General features: G+C 38.3%; 1 pseudogene; it reads right to left on the reverse strand.

Moving 5' to 3' along the window:
• Window positions 1–769: 769 nt before the first annotated feature.
• Window positions 770–1,574, reverse strand: LOC138743588 (nucleoprotein TPR-like; annotated as a pseudogene).
• Between the last annotated feature and the right edge of the window lie 4,393 nt (window positions 1,575–5,967).

The raw sequence follows: 5,967 nt of genomic DNA on the forward strand, positions 1-5,967 counted from the left end.
ATATAACGAACAACAATGGGCCCAATACAGATCCTTGAGGCACACCACTGGTCACCGGCCTCCAACCTGACAGACAATTATCCACTTCCACTCTCTGGCCTCTCCCTTTCAGCCAATGTTCAATCCATTTGACTATCTTAAAATTTATACCTAAAGACTGCACCTTCCTAACTAACCTTCCATGTGGTACCTTATCGAAGGCCTTACTGAAGTCCATATAGACAACATCCACTGCGCTACCCTCATCCACATTCCTAGTCACCTCTTCAAAAAATTCAATCAGATTGGTCAAACATGACCTTCCTCCCACAAATCCATGTTGAGTGCTCCTGATCAGACCCTGTCTATCCAGATGTTTATAAGTACGATCTCTAAGAATTTTCTCCATTAATACAATTACTTGTTCTAAAAGGAATAAGAGAAAAAGGGGGAATGTTTGGTGTTATGCTTGTACTTTTAAGTAAAATGACTTTGTTTATCAATTAACTGATTTTTATTTTGAGCTGCTTTTAACAGACTTTATTTTCAACTGACTTCCCTTCAAATGTCACTTCATTTTTCTGCCCAAACACGTGTATTGCATTCTTGGAAATGTAGTTCTCAATGCATAATAACACATCTTTCCTCTTTGTGTGTGTGTGTGTGTGTGTGTGTGTGTGTGTGTGTGTGTGTGTGTGTGTGTGTGTGTGTGTGTGTGTGGGGGGGGGGGGTTAACAAAAACACAAACACAATACTATGTCTACATAACAAAAGTATTCACATTCTGCGGTCACTCTCTTTCCACCAGTTGTGTCTGATAACTTCTGGCTTCACCAAGTCATTCAAGTTTATTCAGGGCATCACCAAGATTCCACTGACATTCAGAAATCTGTGGAGGCTTTTGTTTATCAGCAAGTTCGCAAACAACCACCAGTCGCTGTTGATTTTACTGTTGCAGTTCCTCAACATTACGATAGGTCACCAGATGCTGGGCGATCACTTCAGAGGAACTGCTTGTGCCAGCAGAACTAACTTCATCTTCATGTAAAATGCACATCTTCTTGTTCTATTGAAATCATCCTATTCAACTGTGAAAGAATTGACACCCGCATATTGTATCCTGATTCTTGCTTCTTCATCACATCAGTGCATTTTTCTAAATGAGAAAGTTCCTTCACGGCATCTTCTAATTTAGCTGAGAGATTTGCCACAGAATTTTACACACATTCCTATTCTTCATGCTGATGCTTCAGAATCAGAATATTCATCTCCACTTCTTTCACAGTTTCATCCAAATATTTATTCACTCTCTTGTTTTCCTGTTTTGCCAATAGCAATTGATCCTGGGTTTCAACATATCCATTATACAACTCTCTGAGCTTCATTCCAGGCTTCACAATCTTGGCCACAGCTGCTGCAGTGGGTGACATAGTTGCCAGTTCTTCTGCCGATAGTGTGGCGGCTCCTTTAAGCTTTGTAGTTGAATGAAGATGGTTTGCATTTTCCAATTCCTTATCATGAAGAGACTCTTCAAGTTGTTTCCTTATGAGTTTAGATTCTTGTGTTGATATATTCTTATCCTCTAATGCAGCCATTCTTTCCTTTACATGCTGCTGATTAGAATCAAGCTGAGCCTCGAAATGTCTCAATCGCTCTTCTCTGCTGCCAGGCCACTCTTCAGCCTTTGTCAGAGCTGGGAAAGTCAAGCTTGTACTTCTGGTGATGTGTCTGCTCACTTCATTGTTTGCTGCAGTTTCTGTTCAGCAAGTTCCAGATTTCCTGCAACTGTCTATTTTTGTCTTCTTGCTGGCATAAGAAGGCATCCTTATTTGCCGACTCATTTTCCAGTTTGTTATTCATGTCATGGCATTAAGGTAACGCTTCTCCGATGTAGTTATCTTCTCTTACCTGAGTGTTGTGTCCTTATCTTCAGTCTGTGAAGCCATTATGAAAACTCTTTTCACCAGGTCGAGTTCTTCACCTGCTCTCAGACCTAATATTTGCTGTACTCTCCTTTCTACAACCAGTAGCTGTGATCTTTATATGCCACCTTTTGTGCTTGAACATCATCATACTGCCCCCTTTTTACTGAAATGTTCTCTCTAGTGTAGCCTATCACTTTTAAACTCATAGGATAAATCTTGTAATCGTCCACAGATAACAGATTCACCTGTGCTCTGGAGTCGAGCTTAAATGGAATTAGGTGTGGCTACACTCTCAGCCAATCACAGTCACCCTACACTACCATCTGTACATATGTACATATACACATTGGTGATAGAATCTGTACTATCACACGGATGGTGGAGGGGGATGGAGGGATATGGACAGAGTGCTGGTAAATGGGATTAAAGGTGGGTACTTGGATCAGTGCGGACTAGAAGGGCCAAATTGGCTTGTTTCCGTGCTGTAATTGTTATATGGTTATATATGGCTATATGGTTACTGTCTCGTTCACAGTCACTGGAATGATCTGTTCCATTTTACCAGCAGCAGTAGTCTGCTGTGAATCCACAAAGAAATCCTACATTTCTTCGTCCACTGTGTACACCTTTCTCTTGAAATCCCCTGGTTTGCAGCACCTTGCAAAATGATTCTTCTTCCCACATTTATAGCAGGACTTACCATAGGCAGGACACATCTTTGGAATGTGCTGTTTGAACTTTCCACTTTGCTTTGTTGTTTCTTTGGGGAAACTCCTGGTGGTCTGCCTATCTGTTTTCATCACATGCACTGTTGTGTCTATCCTCTGCAGGTCCTTAGCTTGTGCTTGTGCGGTCTCTGCTGCCTTATATATTCACAGCTTTTTCCAGAGTCAAATCTTTTTCATGCAACAGTCTTTCTCCAAGACCATTATCTGGGATTGTACAAAGTATTCTGTCTTTAATGAGTGAATTTTTCAAATCTCCAAATTCACTGGACTTGCTCAGTGTGTGAAGCTTGGCTACATATTGGTAAAAGCTCATAACTTGTTTCCGGTCTCAGGGGGAAATATGAATCTCTCAAATGTGATCCTTTTACTTAGAACAAAATATTCCTCAAATTTTGTTATCAGTGCGTCCAACATGAAAGCTGCTTCATCAATTTGAAAACTGTTATAGACGTCCAAGGCATTCACCCACCACGTGTAGAAACATGGACTTTTTCCATTTTCCATTGTTCTCTCCCATTCCACCAGCTTCAAAGTAAATGTTGAATCGGTGTTTGAAGCGTTTCCAATTATTGTCTAGATTGCCGGTAAACTGCATCAGTGTGGGAGGATTTAATTTATCCATGCTTATGAACTATTGTCTTCTCTTACTCACTCAGACACTTCTGACACCATGTTATGGTTGTCTTTCAAGAAGAATGACTTAACATGGGTTTATCAATTAACTGACTTTATTTTTTAGAGCTGCTTTTAACAGACTTTATTTTCAATGGACTGCTTCAACCGACCTTAACCAACGTCCCTTCATATGTCACTTTCTGCTTCTGCCCAACTGTATACATAGCATGCTGGGAAATGTAGTTCTTGTTCTACGCACACAATAACACAGTTAGGATTAAGGAAAAGCTTTGGCCATTCAAGAGAGAAAGAGAGAGATTGATTTTGAGAGATCAACTTACTAAAAATCCTGCAATTTCAATTTATGGCAAAACTACCCAATGAATAGAGAAACAAAAATGATGGCTTGTTTTAAAATCTGCAGCCATCCTGTGAATTTAAAACCTCAGACCTTTGTTGGAATGATGTACGAATTTGCACAGTTATGAATTGTAATCAACTATGACTTGGCAATAAATGTCATCTAAATGTAAGCTGCTACTTTCCTTGTAAAAAGCAGGGAGTGTTATTGGGGAAAATGGATTCCCAAAGGAGAAAATATGCTGCAACTTGGAAAAGCAGAGCATTAGTAGCATATTTGACATGTTTTGTAGAGCATGAGTAGAGAATGGAAAAATATATATTTATTTGTTTTTGCCTCAGCCCTGATGAGTTTCTCAGAAGTTGTGGAAAGGAGAATGCACAGTAACAAAGAGTGAAAATAAACTCTGACGGAAGCATGTTATATCAAAAGCTGCATAACTTTTTGAGTAGTGTAATTCCAACTTTGTTTTTGGATAACTGAAGAAAACAGAAATTGGATTGACGAAGTAGATGCACTACAAACTTTGAGGGACAGTCTCTATTTTTGGAAGAACATCTGAGATCATATTGGTTTGTATACACTATTTATCTGTATATGTTACATATACATTGTGAGTACTGAATAGACCGAACATCATTAAGATGTTTTCTTGGAAAAAGAGCAAACCACTTAGACATTGAAAATATAAGGTTTGACATGTTTTCAATGCTCAATACAGTGATCATCTAAAAACGTTTGCCACCTCCCTACCTGGGGCAGAAATTGAAATAAAAAGCTCTATTATGTGAGAAGGGAGAGCTGTATATATCTTTTGTTACTTAAACATTGTATCCACTAGTCTGTTCTTGTTTAGCTCATAGGTGTTGATAAAAGTATAAGGCACCTAGATATATCTTTACTTAAGAAAATACAAAGTTCTATTGTGCATTATTTCTAAGAAGGAAAGTGCTCATTAGCAATGGGGATAGAATGATACCAGATGGCATCTGTTCCCTGACAAGTAAGAGATCTACAGTGTAATATTACAATGTATTTCTCTGTCTCATCATTTCACTTGAGTATATGTGATACCATTTGTATCCTTTCACGACACTTGAAATTCCCTTAAGACATGTCTGGTGCTGCTCAAAATACCAGAAAACAAATCTAAGGCTATTTAGCTTTATTTATTTGCTTGTTTAGAAATCAATATGCAACACTGAATCTAAAATTAACTGATTCTTAGCTGTCTCGACTTCTCATTCTTTCTTCTTGCATTTTCATTCTTAGTAAATTTTTTTGTTAAGTTCTCCAGGTGCTGTCTTTTTTAATACTTTGAGTAGTAAAAAGAAAAAAAAAGTTTGGCAGGTGAGCCCTCTGTAAATGCTGTTTGTTTACCCTTCAGAGCAGCCATTCTCATAGGGGCCCTCTGAGGGCCACAGCTCATTTAAGAGCCTAATTTTCTTTTCACCTCAAACGTAACAGATTTTAAAAATGTAGTAGGTAGGAGAGAATTGCAGACGAAACCAACACTTGACTGCTTCACAGGAAAGGGGGCCCATTAATTTTGAGCTGTTCTAGGAGTGCCCAGAGCCAACAAGGTTAGAGAATGGCTGCTCCAGAGTACAAGGTATTTTCAGAACGTGATCAGGTCTTTATTTTTCTTGTTATTTTCTTGAAGCTCCTTATTTAATAGTTTTCCCCATCAACTCGATAACCACAAAATTTCCCTTGCACTCTTCCACTGAAAATGTTAATGCCTTTGCAATTCTTATAATGGAATCTTATTCTAGCTAGAATTTTGTTTTATATTCTTTTACAGTGTAGTTGAAGTTTGAACTGCACATTTAGTATCAGATCTGAACGACCTAAAGTAGAATTGGAACTATTTAATTTCTATTAATAAAAGTTAGCAGGTGCATGACTTCACCTAATTACTAATTTTATCACAATATAAAGTTTGAGTTGATCTGTATGTGAGTCTCAAATCAAAACACTGGGGCACACCAGTGAGTTAACTTTCTACCTTCATGCAAATGTCTGTATTTCCTGTCACACAAGATCATTTGAGGTCTGTATGACTACTCCAGACAACACTGTAAGCATAATGATTAATTATATACTTCACAGTTGGAGCTTTTGATGATGAGTCTTGAACCTACAGGTCACTAGGGAACCAGTTTACACTTAAGATCATATATTATGATACAGCTGCAGTTACCAGGTGCTTTACAGGAACATATGAAAGACATGGTTGTGGTTGATCCATGAAAGACTGTCATTACAGATTTTTTTTCTCTGAGTCTTTGTGTAATATTCAACTGCCACAGGCTCCTTGAGACTGGACAGATTCTTTCACATTGTAAAGCATTAATTT

This window comes from Narcine bancroftii, chromosome 9 (assembly GCF_036971445.1).
Source record: "Narcine bancroftii isolate sNarBan1 chromosome 9, sNarBan1.hap1, whole genome shotgun sequence".
NCBI lineage: Eukaryota > Metazoa > Chordata > Chondrichthyes > Torpediniformes > Narcinidae > Narcine > Narcine bancroftii.